Raw genomic sequence first — 19,321 nt, forward strand, 5'->3', positions numbered from 1 at the left:
TATATTATTCCGATATGAAATCGCCATAATTTAATAATAAAAGAGAATATGTTTAGGTATTTGTGCAAAATACAATAATAAGACATGTATATTTAATTATAATATATATATTATATACATGCCTCCTTTTTTATTTTATAGTAAACAATCTATTATTTTGATAGATTAGAACAGCTAAAGCGCGCGCTACGCGCGCACTATTCTTTAATTTTATATTAAAAAGAATGATATTTTTTAAAAAATAATATAAAATTTGTTTGAACTTGATTAATATATTTTGACAGAAATCAGCTGACTAAAGCGTTAATTTGCTAATTGAATTTTAAAATAATGTGTCATAAAAATTAAAATAGTAACATGTAAATTATATATGATACAATACCTTATCCTCAACTAATATTTTTTGACAGAAATCAGCTGATAACTGTCAAAAATATTAGTCGAGTTTAAAGAATTATAACATATTATTTACAATATTATATTAATTCATATAACACATTTTTATTTTAAAAATTTAATTGGCAAATTAACGCTTTAATCAGCAGATTTCTGTCAAAAAATTAATGTATTAATAGATTCTTTTATCAAGAGATTAAAGCATGCATTAATACCGTTGTTCCGAGTGCGTGGCCGGAAAATGTAATATTTATCAAGTATTTAAAACGAATTTAACCAAAGACCGAGTTATTCACTAGCATGAATACTTGGCGAGAAACAGGCAAGCCTGAGCGTAAAACAGAAGTGGTTGGAGCACAAGAACGATGCTGATGAGTTTTAAAGCGCAGAAATTATCGTGGGCATTCAACCACCGAGTCTTTTATCCAATCTTTGTTTTAGGAAGCATCACGAGAGACATCATATGACCTAAATCTCGATTTAATTCTTAAACTGCATTCGCATTTGCTGCTGCTTGCGTCGCGAACGTAAAAATATTGTCGCGTCTCTCCTATGAATTCCTATTTTCTTGTTTTTGTTTTCTTTTTCGTGGTTTGTCGAGCGCATATTCGATATAGCGCGCACGATAAAGCGCAGTAACGAACAATGAAATGTTTATCAAGTGCTACTACAGAGAGTGGAGTTCGTGGACGGATTTAAAAGTGGGCTGCAACTAGAGTGGCAGCGACTCGAAAGGAAAACGTGATTTTGACTGACATAAAAAAAGCTTGTTATGGGCGGCTCGAGTTTGCGTTCGTTACTTCGGCCGATGAAAAATTCGCTAAATAATTCAGCTTAGAAAGTGTCTGCGTAAAAAATTCTAGTTTTATTGAACGCGAAAGTAAATCGCGGCGACTCTCTTCGGCTTGTCGCATCTTGAAGGCGCACGTTACATGATTAATGCTTTCACCGGCTAGCAATAATTTTGCGAAAGAATATAAATTTTGGCTTCGACGACGCGCAAGGCGAACGAACGCGTCTTCTCGCGATGATAAAACCGATTCAGCGTGAGTTACTTTGGCACAAGAACTTGGAGAGGAGATCAGAGATCGTAAGACTCGGGAAAAGTCTCCGCAAACTCTGAGACGCTCGTAATTAATTAAACGCGCACCTTCTCTCTTTCGTCTGCTCAGCCTGTCTCGCTTGCATAAGAAGAGACGCATCGTATATTAGTAATCCTCCTTTTCATCAGCTTTCGTTCGCCGAAGAGACTAGCCAGATTCTTCTAACAAACGAGAGCAGAAGATGGGACAACAAGTTTTGCATTTTTCAATATATCACATGCCGTACAATTTACAACGAACAGCATAATTTATAACATAAAATTCTATTTCCCACCAACTTCTTCAGAAAGAAAGACAGCGCGTTTCAATCAGCGAATAGATTTCGCATCGGAGTAAAAATTTATTTATTGAAAATTTATTCATCGTCATCTTTCAATGACAGCGTTTAATATGAGCGATATCTAATTAAATGGTCCGCGCGCGCGTGCACAATTTATCTTAAAAAGCATCGCATAAATGAAACGACTAAAACTTGAATTGTCTATGTCTTTATACATCCCTCGCGTGTACATAGGTTTTGTATGCAACCGAGAAAGTGCCAATAGCAACCACTGTTTGTAGTGTATAGTTTAGATATGCAAATAGTAAGCTTCCAACAAAGCAAGAAGAGACGGCTGTTTCCTCACATATATGTGTGTATAGAATACAATCCTCTCCTGCAAACGTTCTAAAGTGCTTCCGACTGGCCAAAATCCGGAATCCACTCAAAATAATTATTAATAACGGTAATTGACACACCTGAAGATTTGATGACTTAAGCGATATATATTACAATAATATCGTTTGAGTAAAGTAAAAAATAAGATAGATAAATATGAATCAAAATCTATCATAAAAATAACTGTAATATATGAATATAAATAAAATAATTAATAAAATAAAATTAATAAGAAAGAATAGAATTTATGAAAATTTGCGATATTTAATTACTTCTAATCATTTAATAAATAAACTCTGGATATTCAGAATATTTACAATTGTTGCTCCACAAATTATTTTATATAATTACACATCTAATCAAATTTCGTTAAAAATTTTTCCATCAACAATACAGTTTATAAAACTTAAAACGGCAGATCGAAACGTTTTGTTGTGACGCAACACTACAACATAAAGCGAACAAGGTTGCGTGAGAATTGAACGCGATATCGCCAAAGTGAAAAATAAGGGAGAAAGAGTGGTAAAAGAACAGCGAGATGGAAAAGATGAGGTTTGGAATGATCGTCTCGCGTTATAGACAATGTGCATAGGTGTGCATTCGCGCGAGCGCATACATCTTTACAACCATACACATACGCGCATCCACCGGCTGAATGTACAAACGGGGTAGTTTCGAACAGACGGAAAGTAAGGGCAGAGAAGAAAGGGAAAAGGGTAGTGCCTCATACCCGACTGCAGTTTACTTTAAATCTCCCGGATGGTTCCTCGTCCGCCCTCCCGGTTTAAGATAAGCTACGGGGTCCGTCCGGGAAACGGAAGTAATGGCTTACCAGATATTATCAACTGCTACAGAGCGTATCATAAAGGGGTGGCGCTGGTTGCCGGAGAGCCGCTCCATATCCTACATCACTTTTAAGACACTACTGTACCGAAACTAACAAGCGCTGTAAACTTTTCCGCGCGGCTTACCGCATTACGTGCTGGAATAAGCGGCTTATTGAATTCCGGAGCGCTCAACCAAAAGCTCTACCTTTACCCATCGCACTACAAACTTTGTGCCATTTGTTGTACCGATTGCGCGCTCTCTCCACTTTACTCTACCTTCTACACACGTCAACGCTATCATCAATCTTAACATATAATATATCAGCTTCGACGAAGATATAATGTAATCATTAATGTCAGCTAGTTTTGAAGAAAATAATGATCTCTACTCGCCATGACATATTATTATATACTAACAATAAGTAACGCACACACACACATACACAATCGAAGAATCAATCAAATTATGAAATTATTGATGTTTAAAATGTCTCATCTATTAATCTTATAATGTCAAGCAACTAATTCTCGCTTGGCCAATAATAAGTGACAAACTCGAAGTATTTCTCGAGAAATGAGATGAAAGATTAGAAAAGAATAAAAGGAGCTCGCTCAAATGAGAATGAGCAAACCGTTGGTACAAATTTAATGGTTAGTTAACAGAACACGCGGTATCAGAAACTGGCTCGAAAGAGAAGTCACAGAAATTCGCAAGAGTAGGTGTTTGCCGAAGAAGTTCCCATCTTTATTCCATCTGTAAATGGAAACCTCTACAACTCTAACCCGCGAATTATGATCTAAGATAGGAGACTCGAGCCTCCTCGGAAAGAGGTCGGAGAATACGATAAGAAATGAAATTTTAACCGAGAACATTTTGTATTTTCGAGGACACTTTACTTAGAACATAACAATAAGAGTTCTTTAAGTGTAATCTTTAATTAAATAAACCTTGTTCTTAAACTTTTTTTATCAGCATAAAATGTTAGAAACGAGAATAAGGATGAATGGAATAACACTTGATAAATCGCAATTTAAATGTCACGTATCGAGCCTGGATTCAAGTTTGACTTCGCAATCGATTGAAAAGAAGATGGAATATGGAATTCTCCGCGGTATTTTGCTAGGTCAGCAACCGGCAATGAATCTTGCCTTGTTTTACGGGAAATATCGTGGTTAAGTCGGTCAGATGGGTACTTTCCAGACCACGAAATTCCAAACTAAATCCATTTTCAGTTTGCACGATGCTCTTTCCCGTCGTCGGCACTCGGACGTCTCTGGACGGTTACCAACTTCATAACAGCATCCCCAAATAATTAGAGCCCATTAAAACAATCGCGTAACACTTCAACCGAGTTAATTGCCTCCAAAATAATATTAGACGAATCTAGCGTTAGTTTTCTCGCACAAAGTTTGCGCGATATGTGCACGGCCTCATAGCCTTGCGCCTCTTTATTGACAATGACTATTTAAAATCATAATGAATAAATTAATTGTTTTCTAACAATTATATTATATTATATATAATTTAAATTACAATTTTGCGTTTATAGCAAAATACTAAAATCATGTTATTATTATTAATAAAAAAATAATTTCGTATAGATAAAATATTTTGATATTCTAACGAAATGTATTGTATTAGCATTATATATTCTATAATAATAATTTTAGCATACTAAAATTATAGGTGTGTGTGTGTGTTCGTGTGTGTAATTTTATATAATATATATGTATGTATGCGATAGAATCCAATATTCGCTTGTAAGGGGTATAGTCAGAGCGATTTGCAACATACTGGATGTCGGTTGAAAGGCTAACCGGACCAAACTTTACCAGGAGTTGCACAGACGGCCGTTAATCATGGTTCTTAATTGCTTTGTGGGTACCTACATTGAGCCGAACGAACAATTTAGGATCCGTTCCATTGACTTATCAAATAAATCGTCGCATCGATTCGTTATCGAGGTTGTGACACGAATTCTTCTTTCTCATCACAAAAGGGATTTAAACCTCGTTAACAATCCCAACTTTTCACAATGAATTAATTTATCACTGCGAGAAAGTAAAAGTGTACGTAAAGACCGAATTAATTTTCGATACATTGATAAGATATTTTTGTATACATATATTATATTTTTGATTATATATATTTAGTTTTTTTTAAAGTTACTTCGACATTTTTTACTAATAAGGGCGCGATAAGATATATAGGTACGTATATCATGTGCAGCAAAATAGTTAAAAAAAATTTTTTTTTGGAATTTTCTAGCGCTGATTAAATAGCAAATACGAGAGACAATATATCTTTGCGACACGTTTTGAAAAATTCTGTTTAATTCCGGCTCTTTCATTCGCAAAATCTTTACCTGAAATCTTCGCACTCCGAGATTGCAACGAGATATATAGTACAGTATTCGAAAGCATATAACCGATCTTAACCGTAACGTCCAGAATAGTGAATGGAGTCGAGACGAAGCCGGATGAGAGTTGGAAGCTATCGCACCATCTCTCTGATGCGGCTAAGTAAACTCGAAAACCTTGGTCGAAGTTTTCAGGTCAAACGAATTTTCGTGTAGTGCCTTCGCAAAGTTATGCATCTTCGTGAAAAACCCCATTAATCGTGTGTAGCAAAGGAGAATTGAAACAGAGCATATATGTTGATGATGCAAAAGACCGAAAGATAGAGGGTAATATTTGCGCCAAGAAAGATGGTCGAGAGATTCGAGCGATTCTTTACTACTGATGAAAACGGAGCACTTGGTCAAGACAGGACGACTTCCGGAAAGAAGAATATCAGCGAATCTATTTGGCATACTCTCTCCGCGCGGTTGGAAGTACGTTATTAAAATGCGAGCCTCATTTTCTTTCAAATGTTCCCGTGTTCATGCTACCATTGCTTTCGCGCTTTCATCCACATCGTCTTCCGCGCATCACCGTCCAGTTCTCCATGTTCAACGAGATTCTTGCTATCGTTCAACAGAAACGGAAAATGAAGTAGAGCGCAAAGAGAGATGGCAAATACGACAAGCCTTCCACCAGTCAGATGAGCAGAGCTCCATTCCAGCAAACCAAATGACAGATAAACGCTGCCACGTTCTGAATCGTCTTAAAGCTGACTGGGATTAGTCATTCCATGAATAAGCAGGTAAGACGACGAAAATCCGTGAAAGAATAAGCCACTCGTCGAGACGCGTTTTAGTAAATGTGAAAAGTTCGAAAAAGATATACGAGTGAAAGAAACGTAGATATAAACGATAGTTTTGTTAAATAAAACGAATGATACATAAAACATACATGTATATATAAAGAGGTATATATACAATGTTAGTACAACCGTATTAGCATGATTTTATAAAGTTTGTCTTCCTTTTTAAAAAATAATTATACTTAATTTGATCCCGATTAATTTGCTTAGAAATGTAAGAAGAGATGAAAGAGGTTCGAATTAAAATATATTTTTATATAAAATCAAATTAAAGTTAAAAAATTATAATAATCGAAAAACATGCAAATATTTTTTTATTTTTAATAATTGGAATATTTTTTTCATATTCTAATTTAGAATAATCTCGACGAACAGCAGCCAATAGTACCAAGTCTTGCAGGAAAAAAAGACTATCTTCTAAAATGATATCCATAGTGACATTACACGAAATGTGTATTTTCCTATAGAAGAGGCCAAGAAGATTCGCGCATAGTCTGTTGGTTCCGTTATCGCGAATAACCATTGCCCAGTCTGAGTAGTCGGCAGAGGGAGAACGTACAAAAACCGAATATAAAAGTGGAATGAAGAAAAGGTGTTCAGGAGCTTATGAAGGGATTCGTTATAAGAGCACTTCCGGCGTGTTGACATTACAGCCGGTTGGCTCAAAAAGAAACGAGTGGCCCTGATCGTCGTTCCTGATAACGGCAATAGAGTCTAAAGGAGTACTCACATTTATTTATGAAAAATATCAATTTATCTTAATTTTTTCTAATCGACATCCAATATTATATATTTTTTAATGCATATATCTTGAAACGTTATTATATAATTTATTTACAAATCTACTGTGTGTGTGTACATGTTTTCTTAAAAATACTATAAAATTCTTATATCATTAACTCAATTAATGATATATGTTTTATAGAAAATATGTTAGTCTATCTTTCTCTTTATCTCTCTCTCTTTCTATCTAAAGTAAGCAAAAATTTATGTATATTATTTTATATTAATATATATGTGTATAATTTTATATTAATATTGAATTTATGTCGGATATAATTAAGTCCTATGATATATAATACGAAAATATCAATAGCGAGAGTTATTAAAACGTAATACAAATTATAATAAAGTTATTAATTTCTTATTTTTTATCTAATTAGAAAGATATGGTATTGCAATGTAAAAAATTCGAACGTATTGTCCAATCAAATACTCGAGATGTGATTTAAGCTATCGCATGCACGAGTGTTCCCTTCCCGATTAAAGAATCAATGCCCATCCATCGAACGCCAGTTTGGATTATCCGTCAGTCGGCCGAACCTAAATCTTTACCTGACCTCGAAAGTTTTAACAAGATATAAGGCGCCACGGATGATGTATCGCGCGGGTATGGTAGCGACCGATAAAGATGTAATTGAAGTCCACGAGTGCACACACTGCTGCCCAGAGGCCATTGATCATCCCATTTAGACGGATACACCATTCTTCGGCATTTGTCCAATTACGCGCTCCGTAATACCCAGACGTGTTACTACATAATGGGGAAACTTACTACTTTAACGCATATACCGTGGGAAATGCTTTCCTCTTACATATCGGATATTTAGCGAAATCATGCCCCGCAGCCCCGATTCTCGCGACACTGACGATCTTGGAATCGATCCTCCATCTTTCTCCCCGGGTACGGCGGTAAGATCGATTAGACTCGCGGGAATTTCTCTTGTTTTATTTCCGGTTATTTTTCCGTCTAGTCTATCCGGCCTGCAGCAGTGTAGTTTATCGCTGATTCATGTAGTTTTCCGCGAGAAACGTTCACATAGATTCCGAAAAACATTAGCGATTTATCATTGCCGTGATAACATATCGCATATTTATCACAAGTTTGCACGGAGAATTCGCATGGCGAACTTTTGTTTAGCGCGTAATTAATTCGAGTTTGATAAAATGGAATTGTTTTGAAATTGTTTTCTTCTCCCCCTATACGTTTATACTCGTTAGATATTTCTAATAGATTTTAGTATTGTACGTGAAACTTTGCGCAACATTACTCCCATTCAATATGATTCATACATTATTATTTCACGTCAGAATTAAAAATAATTCCAGATAGAAACGAGTCCACATAGAAATTCCTTCCACTTTTTAAAAAATACAAGCTCTTTCTTGCTAATAATTTTTCATTATATTAATCAATTGTAATTTAAATAATAACAAAATTTTAATCTACATTACATTAATCAAATAATTCTTATAAAAATATCGTAATCTTCTTTCTTAAAACGTTTCATATAATTATAAAAGAAAATAATTATATATAATTATAAAGTATTAACATTATTTATTATTATTATATATTATTTAAAATTATATATTATAACGTTTCATATAATTATAAAGGGAAATGAGCTCTTTAACTTTTTTAATTTTTAAACTATTAAAGCGCAGTTTCTAAACTTTGAACTTGAGCATTCTATACGACGTGCCAAAAATATAGCAGAAATTACCAGTCGCCAATACATCCATTAAACCTTAAATAGCGTATTCACCGATAGTTTCAAACTACCGCATCTTCTTGCACATATGGTACAACTCGAGAGAGCGTGCAATGTGCTTAGACCTGAGACGAGATTAACATCGTTATTTTGAAGTCAATACGCGACCATTCGGTGCAAGTTAGTTTGGCATACCGTTCAGGGCGCACAATGCGCGCTCACGTGCCTTCCTGCTCGACCGAATCCCTAACGTAAACTGTTCCGTCGAGAGAAAGGATTTTGGCAGATCTAAGTGCGCGGTACTCGCGAGTGATTCGGTTGAATGATTGTTGGAGGCCGTATCCGGTTGGATGCTCGATCGAAGGATCCCGCCATTCGACGCATAACGCTTCCGGCAAGACAATGCAAAGATCAGAGTTGTCATTAAACGGAGGATAGTGGCGGGCATTCAACCAGCGGAATGCCGATGCGGAGCCAGCCGTCAGCGAAGTCTTCAGACTTCAAGATCCACGACCAACATCGAGTATTCTCCACCGCGCCGCACCGCATTCTGCGCTGCCGAGTATATCGGGCAATCCTCTTGCGAAAACAAACGATACAATGGAGCCGGGCGAAACCGCCGTTACAGAGGCAGCTCGCTCGACTCGCTCAGAACTGACGGAGAGACCGAATTCCGTGGATCGAGGCTTTCGGAACAATAGCGGAGTTGTCCGCGTTTCCCGCCTTATTCCCTCTCTCTCTCTCTCTCTCTTTCTCTCTGTGCTACTCCCACAGATTACACAGAAAATGCCTGCTCCGGTATATACACGCCTGATAAATAGTCCCTTCCTTGCCTAATTCCATGGACGTCGACATCCTCCCCCGCGGGACCACCTCACCCCCTGTCATCGAACGAAACTCGCGCCTCGCTCGCAATCGTTCCACGTAGAGACTCGCACGTAGAGCGGCTTGAAAAAGTGCGCCCGCCACTCGAGCGAGCCGCAAGCTCGCGAAACGGCGGAATTGCACGACGACTAATAAATTGCGGTTTTACGGTGCTGCAGAACGAATGCGGCTGAAAGAGGCTTACCGATGGAAATGGCGCGCTGGTGTTTCTTACCGCTACGTAATGCAATACGGTTTAATGCATACGGTGGAGAGAATTAAGGCGATTCCTCTCAACTTGCGTATAGTGATAAAATTTAAATTTATTGCGGCTTGCGACGCGCACTTTCCCATCGCTAAGCTCAATATAAATTACGCGCCATATGGTTTATCGTTCGATAAATTTATATTGAAATTCTTAGTGATATAAAATAATAAGTCGAGCATGTATGAAATAGGCTAAATCTATCTCTGTCTTACGAGCAAAGGCTTTGTAAGAAAAGCACAATAATGCCAAATAATTTCATATGTCGCATAAACTCGCCTGAAAGCATTACTGATAGTACACAAATTCCGTGCCATTATTTGGAAGCATTGTTGTATTCTTTCTAAGCTTCTTTCCTAGAACATCGATTATCGAAAATCGCGAAAGAAATCGCTGTGCGTTTCACTGTATACGGTCTACTATCGTAAGAAGATCAAGCTCCAAAGCTTTGGACCGACATAAATTTCTGAAAGGTCACGCGATAAAGTGGCCAATATCCCGAGAATCGAGTCGCGCGAGTGAACAGCGAGCTTGCGAAATACCGTTTGCCGACTGATTAATGGAGCAGACTTATATACCACAGGCCTTCATCCACTTCAGCATCGAGTGCCATTCGCTCCAACATTCATCCACTCCAGTATCTTCCTAATGCGCGTCGGCGGGAGGCTATAAGTTAAAAGGAGATAGGAGTAGACCGATAACGATGTCGACGGCGGTCGTCTGCAACGTGTTCGAAATAAACGCGCTTCACTCGAGCTTCCTTAGCGCCGCGAAACGAAAACGAGATTAAGCTACGAGAAAGCGGAATTGGAAAATACAACTAAAATATTGATGATCCATAAATCCTAATATCAATGCGTCGAGGCTCTAATGCGACCATAAATTATTAAATTGACTAGAGTGATGTAATCGACAGGTCTTCTACAAAGAGAATACCCCCTCCTAATGAGTTTATTCCCACGGGTGCTACATCTGGAATCGCTTAATTACGGGATCGATATACCGCAACGGCTTGATAAGCTCGATACGTCCAAGTTATCGTGCATAATAAATCATAAGGAAATCTTGTGGTTTATATAAATTATAACTGATAGTATATAAATGTAACGCGTTGTATAAAAAAAAGTACATTTTTAACTGCAGTATTATTTTACAATCAATGTATGCAAACGCAGATATAAATATAAAAATTCACTATGTTTATATTAAACATTAAGCCTCAATTTTAAAAATGTATTAAAATTTCGCTTTTGAAAATATCCATGAGAAATAAAAATTTACTATTTATATAACTGACGTTTAGCACAAAAAGCGCGATCATTTCTGTCGCTTGTAACTCGATAGCTTTTGACGTTTCTCGCTCAAATAAAATCAACTCCAAATTTATACAAGAATATGTTTGAAAATTTTAATTTACTATACATTTTGGCTCTCTGAACATCCTGTATGTAATTAAACTATGAGTAAAATAATTTTCTCACTCATATTTGACAAAAAGATATAACAAACGATAATTGAACGTGCGCACATAACTCGAGCTTAATCGTGTTCTGGATAACTAAGTATCCTTTAGAAAGCGAATAATTTGAAACTCCTTTCCGCATTCCATTTGGTGACTTTTTCGTTTGAGAAGCGAATTGGATGGTTTAAAAGCGCACCTAAGGAAATGGAACGAAATTGCAGATAAGAAGCAAGCGGAAAACGTCCTGTCCTAGTGCGATTCTCACAAAGAAAACGCTAAGAAATTAGGAAAATTTTAAGCCGGTGATAATTTCGTAAGAATGCTTTCTCTTTACGCCATCTTAAATTAAATCACGACCGATTTTATTAAGGCGAATATAAAAGCGTATAATTATAAAAAACTAGAACAAATCGAAATACATAAATACGTAATATACGTAAAATATGTAATATAATATATGCACAAAATTTTACTTAGAATGTGCATACATAATGAATGACATAATCTAATAAGTGCAACTAAATCATTAATTTTGTTTATAAATATTACTATGTAATAAATTCATGCATTGTTAGAAAATTATGTGGTATACGTTTTTTCTTGTGTGTGTGTGTGTGTGTGTGTGTGTGTGTGTGTGTGTGTGTGAATTTGGAAATAAATTTACAAATTTAAATACTACCTTATATCGCAAAAAATGCGATATAAGATCTATAGAAATAGATGAACAATTGTATTAAAATAGAAGAAAGCAAGAGTTCTTCACGAAGAAAATCACCAGGAAAATAGCAAAAAGCTTTGCTTGTTCGTGCGATCGACGACTTCGTACTACCGAAAGGTCAGTAATTGGCTGTTACATTTTAAACAACCGACCGCGTGCGCTTTAATTTACTTTTATTTCCGCCCAGGGAATTTTCGTTCCCGCTTTCACGGAGGTTTATAACTGGACCCTACCTCGGCTCGACATTGGCTACATCGTGTGAAAAAAAAGACTTTTTAGTGTACTGCTTCCACCCGTCGTTCTTTTACTCTCGATCCCGTGAAGCTCCCACAGCTGCTTAGGGAATTTTAAGTAGTACAACGAAGCGTGCGAAACATCTGCCTTTATAACGCTGAATTATATTTTCTGAATTTAAAAGTGCAATACACGCTTTTACATTTTTTCATATTGCACAATATTCTAAATATCGCAATATTATCAGATTTTATTAAAAATATTAAAAGTTATAAAATTATATTTTTTTGCAAAAATATTTAAATTACAATTATTAATAAACGGTATAAGAAATTAAGATATATATTTTTAAAGGAAAAGAAAATACGGTGAGAAAATATAAGAATTTCAAAAATATAAAATACGAAAAAGAGAGAGTATTCTTTCCTCTTTCGAAAATTACTTTCGCCGTCGTGACTATAATGTAACGTGCAAAATGCAAGACCAGGAAAAGCCTGTCAAATCGTAATACAAAAATTGGATTACAATTTTGCTGCCTGTGCAACAGGAAGAAAAGTAACGTAGCAATAAAAAGTTTGGAAGAACAGTGAGAATTTTATAAAAAAAAGATATGCGCGCGTACGCGAATGGTCGGTCCCTCTTTTTCAAGTACATCGAAAAATATCGAACGCGATAAGCCGCTATTTATATATGTAGCCCCGACTAACTTACCATCCGTGTTACATAGCGCCGTGTTACTTGCGGATAAGCGCGTGCGAGATACGCTAAACTAAAACCGTACTCGAGAAGCTCGTTCGAAAATGGGTGGGTATCGTTACGATACTTCGGAAGAATCCCAGTACGCGAATAAAACTGATAGCGAACGTCGGAACAAACGCGGACCGCTATTCCTTTTTACCGCATAGAGTTTAACCATTGCTGCAACCTCCATTTCAGAGAATAGCTGGAAATAGGACTTGGAAGGAAAGACACGGCAGAGAGGCAAGAGGAGAGAAGAGCAACGGAACTGGCTGGAGCTATCCCCATAAATATTAATTGAGTCCCTATCAGGGGAGAAGGGCATCGTCGTACGAGAACGCGGAGATTTCAAACGGTACGACGCGGCGTGTCGTTCGACAGAAAACGAAAATCCGCAGGCCGCAAGGGCCATAAATCCCTAAGTTTCTACAGCTGTCTTCGCCAACCCGCGTAGTGACAAAGAGAAGGGAAATCGGCCGGAGAGGAAAGGAAGGTTGATGGGCCCGCAGTTACACTCCGCGGCTACGGTTGCCGTACCTTATCCTTCCGTTCTCTATTATATTACTTACGCGCGGTACGCTGAATTATCCGAGAAAGACCTACTACTATATGTTTGTTCCCGTAAACGCGATGTGTGCTCTCGTCTGTATGTGTGTGAGTTTGCGAACTGACTTATCAACCTCAATATATATCTTCCCTATAAATTTTTATGTAATGCGATAAGTGAAAAAATGAGATATACCGTCATTGCAAGGTCTTGTTAAGTAGAGAAACCATAGCATAAAGCGGACCGTATCACCAAGTATATCTGATATAATATATGTTAAAATATTTATATTCTCATAATGTGGATAATAAATTTGTACGTAATGATAAGTAAAAAATTAAGATATATCGTCATTGCAGGTTCTTGTTAAGTAGAGAAACCGTAGCATAAAGCAAACATTATCACGAAATATGAAACCTGGTATCATATATGTTTAAACATTTATATTATCATAATATGTATTATAAATTGTTATATAATAATAAAAAATGAAATAAACCCCCCCTCGTCATTGCTGGGACTTGTTAAGTAGAGTACCCATAGCATAAAGCGGACAGTATAATATGTGGTGTCACAATTATATACAATAATTTACTTTTGTAATTTGAAAGTGTATAGAGAAATATAACATATATTTAAATTATTATATTCCCATAATGTTTTATAAGTTTGTATATAATGTCTAAGTAAAAAAAATGAGATACACCGTCATTGCAGGGTTCTCTTAAGTAGAGAACCCTTAGCATAAAGCAGACAGTATTATCAAGAAATCTCGTGTCGCATTTATAAAATTTATTTTGGAATTTGAAAGGTACAGAGAAATATAATATATATTTAAATGTTTATATTCCCAATTTCTCGCTTGCGCGTTATCGAGCTTATTTCCGCGCGGGCTAAACAGGTGCCCGCCTGCGTTAAAATGCTCGATACTCGCAAAAACAATTCAAGCTCGAAAAAAGCAGAGTATTCCAACAATAAATCATAGTTTTAAATTAAATACTCAAGATATGTCAATATTTCATAACTTAAATATACAAAATATACATATGTATGTATATATTAAATATATAGAGAACATTTTACACACAAAGATATAAAATTGGACATAGCCATTTTTAAATCATTTTTAATTTTATTTAGTTTATAATTTATAATGTTTCTCCGAGTAGTATGCAAATTATAATATAATATATAATATATTGATTATTCACATAAATAATAGTTGTTCCATTATTCTAAATAAGCTGCGATAAATTATGATTTTTTTATTCAAATTTTTTTTGAATAAATTTATCTCGATTAAAATTCACACTGCTGTTTATATTTAATTCCTTATATAGATAAAAACAAGGGCAAAAAATAGGAAATCTCTCGGAGATACATTGTAATATACATCTAACTCACATGACATATATAGGCAGAACTTTCGACAAGAATTTTTGCAAGAATTAGATTTGCTAGTGCTAGGATGCAATATAATATATGTGAGCCCATCACTATCGAAAACTACAATTTATGTAAATTATTTAAAATATATTTTTATAGAAAATTAAAAATAAATATATTGTCTGAATAATTGAAAAATAAGTCATATTTTTATTTTAATTTTTTAAATAATCAATTTAATAAATTTCTTCTTTTTATTTAAATATCTTATATCTCAATTTTGTACCTACATTTTATTTTTTTAATTATTCAAAAAATTATCTCCTACATTTTTTCGATTATAAAAATTAAATTAGTAATTTTCTATTTATTTTATAAAATTTAATAAATTGAAATATAAAATTAAATAAATGGATTATTGATTGAAATATAAAATTTAATAAATTGATTATTTAAATAATTAAAATTATTTATAAAAATAAGCAAGAAATAAAATTTTATAATATATAAAATAATTGAATTTATTTCTATAATTAAAAAAATATAAGAAATAATTTTTTGAATAATTATAACAATAAAATAAAAAATTAAAATTAAAGATATTTAAATAAATTAAAAAAATTTATTAAATTGATTATTTAAAAAATATAATAAAGTAAAAATATTATTAACCTATTTTTCAATTGATCAGACAATATATATAATTTTTATTTTTCTATAAAAATATATTTTAAATAATTTACATAACTTTTATTTTATTATTAATTTCTACAATCATATTTTTATTCAAATTTTTCTTTAATTCTTATCTAAATAATTTTTATTTTGAAAATTTTAATATAATTTAAATTATATTTAATATTGCAAGAAATGTATCTTTATTATCTTTCTTAAATTGTACTCCAAATTTTCTATATATCAAAGAAAAAATATATTTTTCGAATGCCCTCGAATTCAAGTTAAATGACAAAATATTGTTGCTGCCAATAAAAAGCGCCGCCAATAAATTAAATAGATTATAAATGACTTACTTTACGGTTGCTCTGCCGTTGCTCATCTTTCTGGCCTGCTGCTCCTTTTATAAAATATAAAATAATTAAATTAATTTCTATAATTGAAAAAAATTTAGAAGATAATTTTTTGAATAATTAAAAATAATAAAAAAAAGATAAAAAATTGAGATTAAAGATATTTAAATAAAAAGAAGAGATTTATTAACTAATTTAAAAAAATTTTTAAAGTAAAAATATTGCTTTAATATTCTGACTTATTTTTCAATTAATTGAACAAAATATATATATTATTTTTTACCTTTCTGGCCTGCCTCTCCTCTCCTGTTTCGTCACTGCTGCTCCTTCCTCCTTCGTGGCACTCACGTAACACGTATCCGCGAAAACATGATTTATTTATGATGATTATTATTCGCGCGACACTCCCGATATTAATCACGAATATTCGTTTAATTACGATCGCGCGGCACTACAATTCGACGCGCGATACTTTCCACGACACTCCCGATATTATAATCGCAAATATTCGATTAATTACGACAACGCGCGATACTTTTCGTGGCACTCCCGATATTAATCGCGAATATTCGGTTAATTGCGATCGCGCGGCACTTTGTACGGCACTTTCGATATTACTCGCATGCATACTTTGTACATCGCGACGAGAAACAATGCGAAAATTACATGAAACTACGATTCGCACGGCATTCGTTACATCTCGCAAATAGCGCGCGAGCGAGAATCAAGAACGAAGGAAATTCGAGAATCGCGCGTTTAACTTTGGACGCTGCCCATGACGATGCTACACCTGGTTGCTAACCTAACACTTTTATGCATCTTCCTCCTGTAACAAGTAATACACATTTGCGTTTTAAAGGCAAATTTCTACTTTGCATTATGTCATGCGTGCAAATGTCAATAAATCAGATTTGCCGCAGACAATATTATCTATACGCGCAATAAAATGTCCAAAAATATAATCATCGCTTTATCAACCGTTTGCACGCGATAGACTTTCCTATGGAATAAATCTCGCGAAATATGCGTTTCGACAAATCGCCGATACAAACGCTGACTCTATTATACATATAATTAACACGTATTGATATGTATTAATTATGTACTTACTAATTACATGCCGCTCTCGATCCGTTTCGTGCCCGCGACCGTTCCGCCGAAAACTTCTAAAGCGGCAACTTCTCACGGTACTACGCGAGTCAAATTAAGACGCGACAATCTGCAGATGCATACATATACAATTAAAATTCAATTTTCAGCGCACAATACATTATAAATGCATAAATTTGGCGAAAAAAATCTATGTTTCTGTATTATTCTGTAATCTGTATATTAATTATCGATATATTACGATTTTCTATTACTTGAAATAGTCGCTCCGGCGATTCACGTGTAGTACTATATACGCACGCACTTTCCACTTTCTCTCCTTCTCTCTTCCTCTCGTTCTCGTTCTCACTCTCACTCTCACTCTCACTCTCACTCTCACTCTCACTCTCACTCTCACTCTCTCTCTCACTCTCTCTCTCTCTCTCTCTCTCTCTCTCTCTCTCTCTCTCTCTCTCTCTCTCTCTCTCTCTCTCTCTCTCTCTCTCTCTCTCTCTCTCTCTCTCTCTCTCTCTCTCTCTCTCTCTCTCACTCTCTCTCTCTCACTCTTTCTTTCTCTCTCTCAAGCAGAAAATGATAAATATTTAAATTAATGAACAATCAGCACGTTACGAGATATATTTGGATATTATCTATTCATTATCAAAGAAATATAATTATTATTTGTATAAATATCACAAGATATAATTGCCATACTTTCTTGTTTTGTAGGTTATTACGTTAGGTTATGGTTTGGTTCTTACGTTAAATATATGAGTAAATAAATTAAACCTAATACCTGTTTTGATGCAGAATCATTGATAATATAGACTAATTGCGGGTAATAAGTATGCTTGTTCGTAAGAAATGATCACTTTTCGAAGGATAACAACAATACAGGACACCGTGCGCGATACTACTTGTCCGCTCGAGGCTCGCCGTGCGAATGATGCAACAAGGTTAGTATGACGCGCATACCGCACTCGCTGTACATTGCAAAATATAAGCATTGTATGTTTATCTCTTGTCGCCGCCACGAAATATTTAACGCAATAAAGACAAGGAACATTATTTATATATATTCTATTCTTATTTTACATTAATTTTGATAAATGAATTATCGTATATTTCACGTTTTGTTCTGCTGATATTTATTTAAATATCTTATCATCAAAAGAAGTTGAACGCAGAACAAACGAAATATACGATAATTCATTCATCAAAATCCTCTTTCTAAAAAAGGCATGTTATTGACATTGTTGTCGCTTTTCCGCGATGCTGATTGGCTCTCTGTCGATTCGCGTTGTGTGTTATAATCGTAGCATCGAAAGGCTGTCATCACGAGGGTTAGCAGTTAGCAGTTTGACAGTCCAAAATAAAATAAAATAAAATAATAATATGTTTTAAATAATATGTTATAATACTTTAAACTTGATTAATATTTTTGACATTCGCCTTATGTGTTATATTTGTAGCATGAAGAGGCTGTCATCGTGAGGGTTAGCAGTTAGCAGTTTGACAGTTAGTCCAAAATAAAATTAAATAAAATAATGACATGTTTTAAATAATATGTTATAATACTTTAAATTTTGATTAATATTTTTGCGGAAAAGAGGCAACAATACTTGCGAGAATCGACTTAATATGTCTTTTTTAGAAAAAGACTAGAATAACACAAGCGCGCGTTATGCCATTCCTCGATTTTATTAAAAAAAGTATGGTGTATTTATATAAAGTTTGTTTAAACTTCATTAATATTTTTTTACAGAAATCAGATGATTAAAGCATTACATTGCCAATTAAATTTTAAAATAAAAATATGTTATAAAAATTAAAATAATATATAATTCCTTAAACTCGATTAATATTTTTTGACAGAAATCAGCTGATAGCTGTTATAAATATTAATCGAGTTTAAGGAATTATATATTACATTATTTAAAACATATTATTTTAAATGTTTTAACATATTCTTATTTTAAAAATTAATTAGCAAATTAACGTTTTAATCAGCTGATTTCTGTAACAAAAATATTAATCGAGGATAAGATATTACAACATATTATTTACAATATATTGCTATTTTAATTTTTATAACATATTACTATTTTAAAATTTAATTACCTTACTATATTAATATTTTCTAATATATTTATTTAATTAAGAAGTAGTATATTTATTAAGTTAAGAATAGAAGTGAGACATGAATACAAATTTACAATTATGGTTTCGTAGATATAATTTTTAAAACAAAAATTATTTTCTTAATTAGAGTCACAAATATATTTCGTCCGACACTTTTCGATAAT

General features: G+C 34.1%; 1 protein-coding gene across 1 annotated transcript in view; it reads right to left on the reverse strand.

Moving 5' to 3' along the window:
• The window catches only part of LOC145937402 (uncharacterized), a 75,041-nt gene extending 58,610 nt beyond the window's left edge, over window positions 1-16,431 (reverse strand). The window contains exons 1-2 of the mRNA XM_083040423.1: window positions 16,210-16,431; window positions 15,930-15,973 (exon numbers count right to left, since the gene is read on the reverse strand). The gene's annotated coding sequence lies outside the window, so the exon portion shown is untranslated. The remainder of the gene's footprint in view (window positions 1-15,929; window positions 15,974-16,209) is intronic.
• Window positions 16,432-19,321: the final 2,890 nt, after the last annotated feature.

This window comes from Prenolepis imparis, unplaced genomic scaffold (genome assembly GCF_030444845.1).
Source record: "Prenolepis imparis isolate NDT839.2.m4 unplaced genomic scaffold, iyPreImpa1.0 SCAF_6, whole genome shotgun sequence".
NCBI classification, from domain to species: Eukaryota; Metazoa; Arthropoda; class Insecta; order Hymenoptera; family Formicidae; genus Prenolepis; species Prenolepis imparis.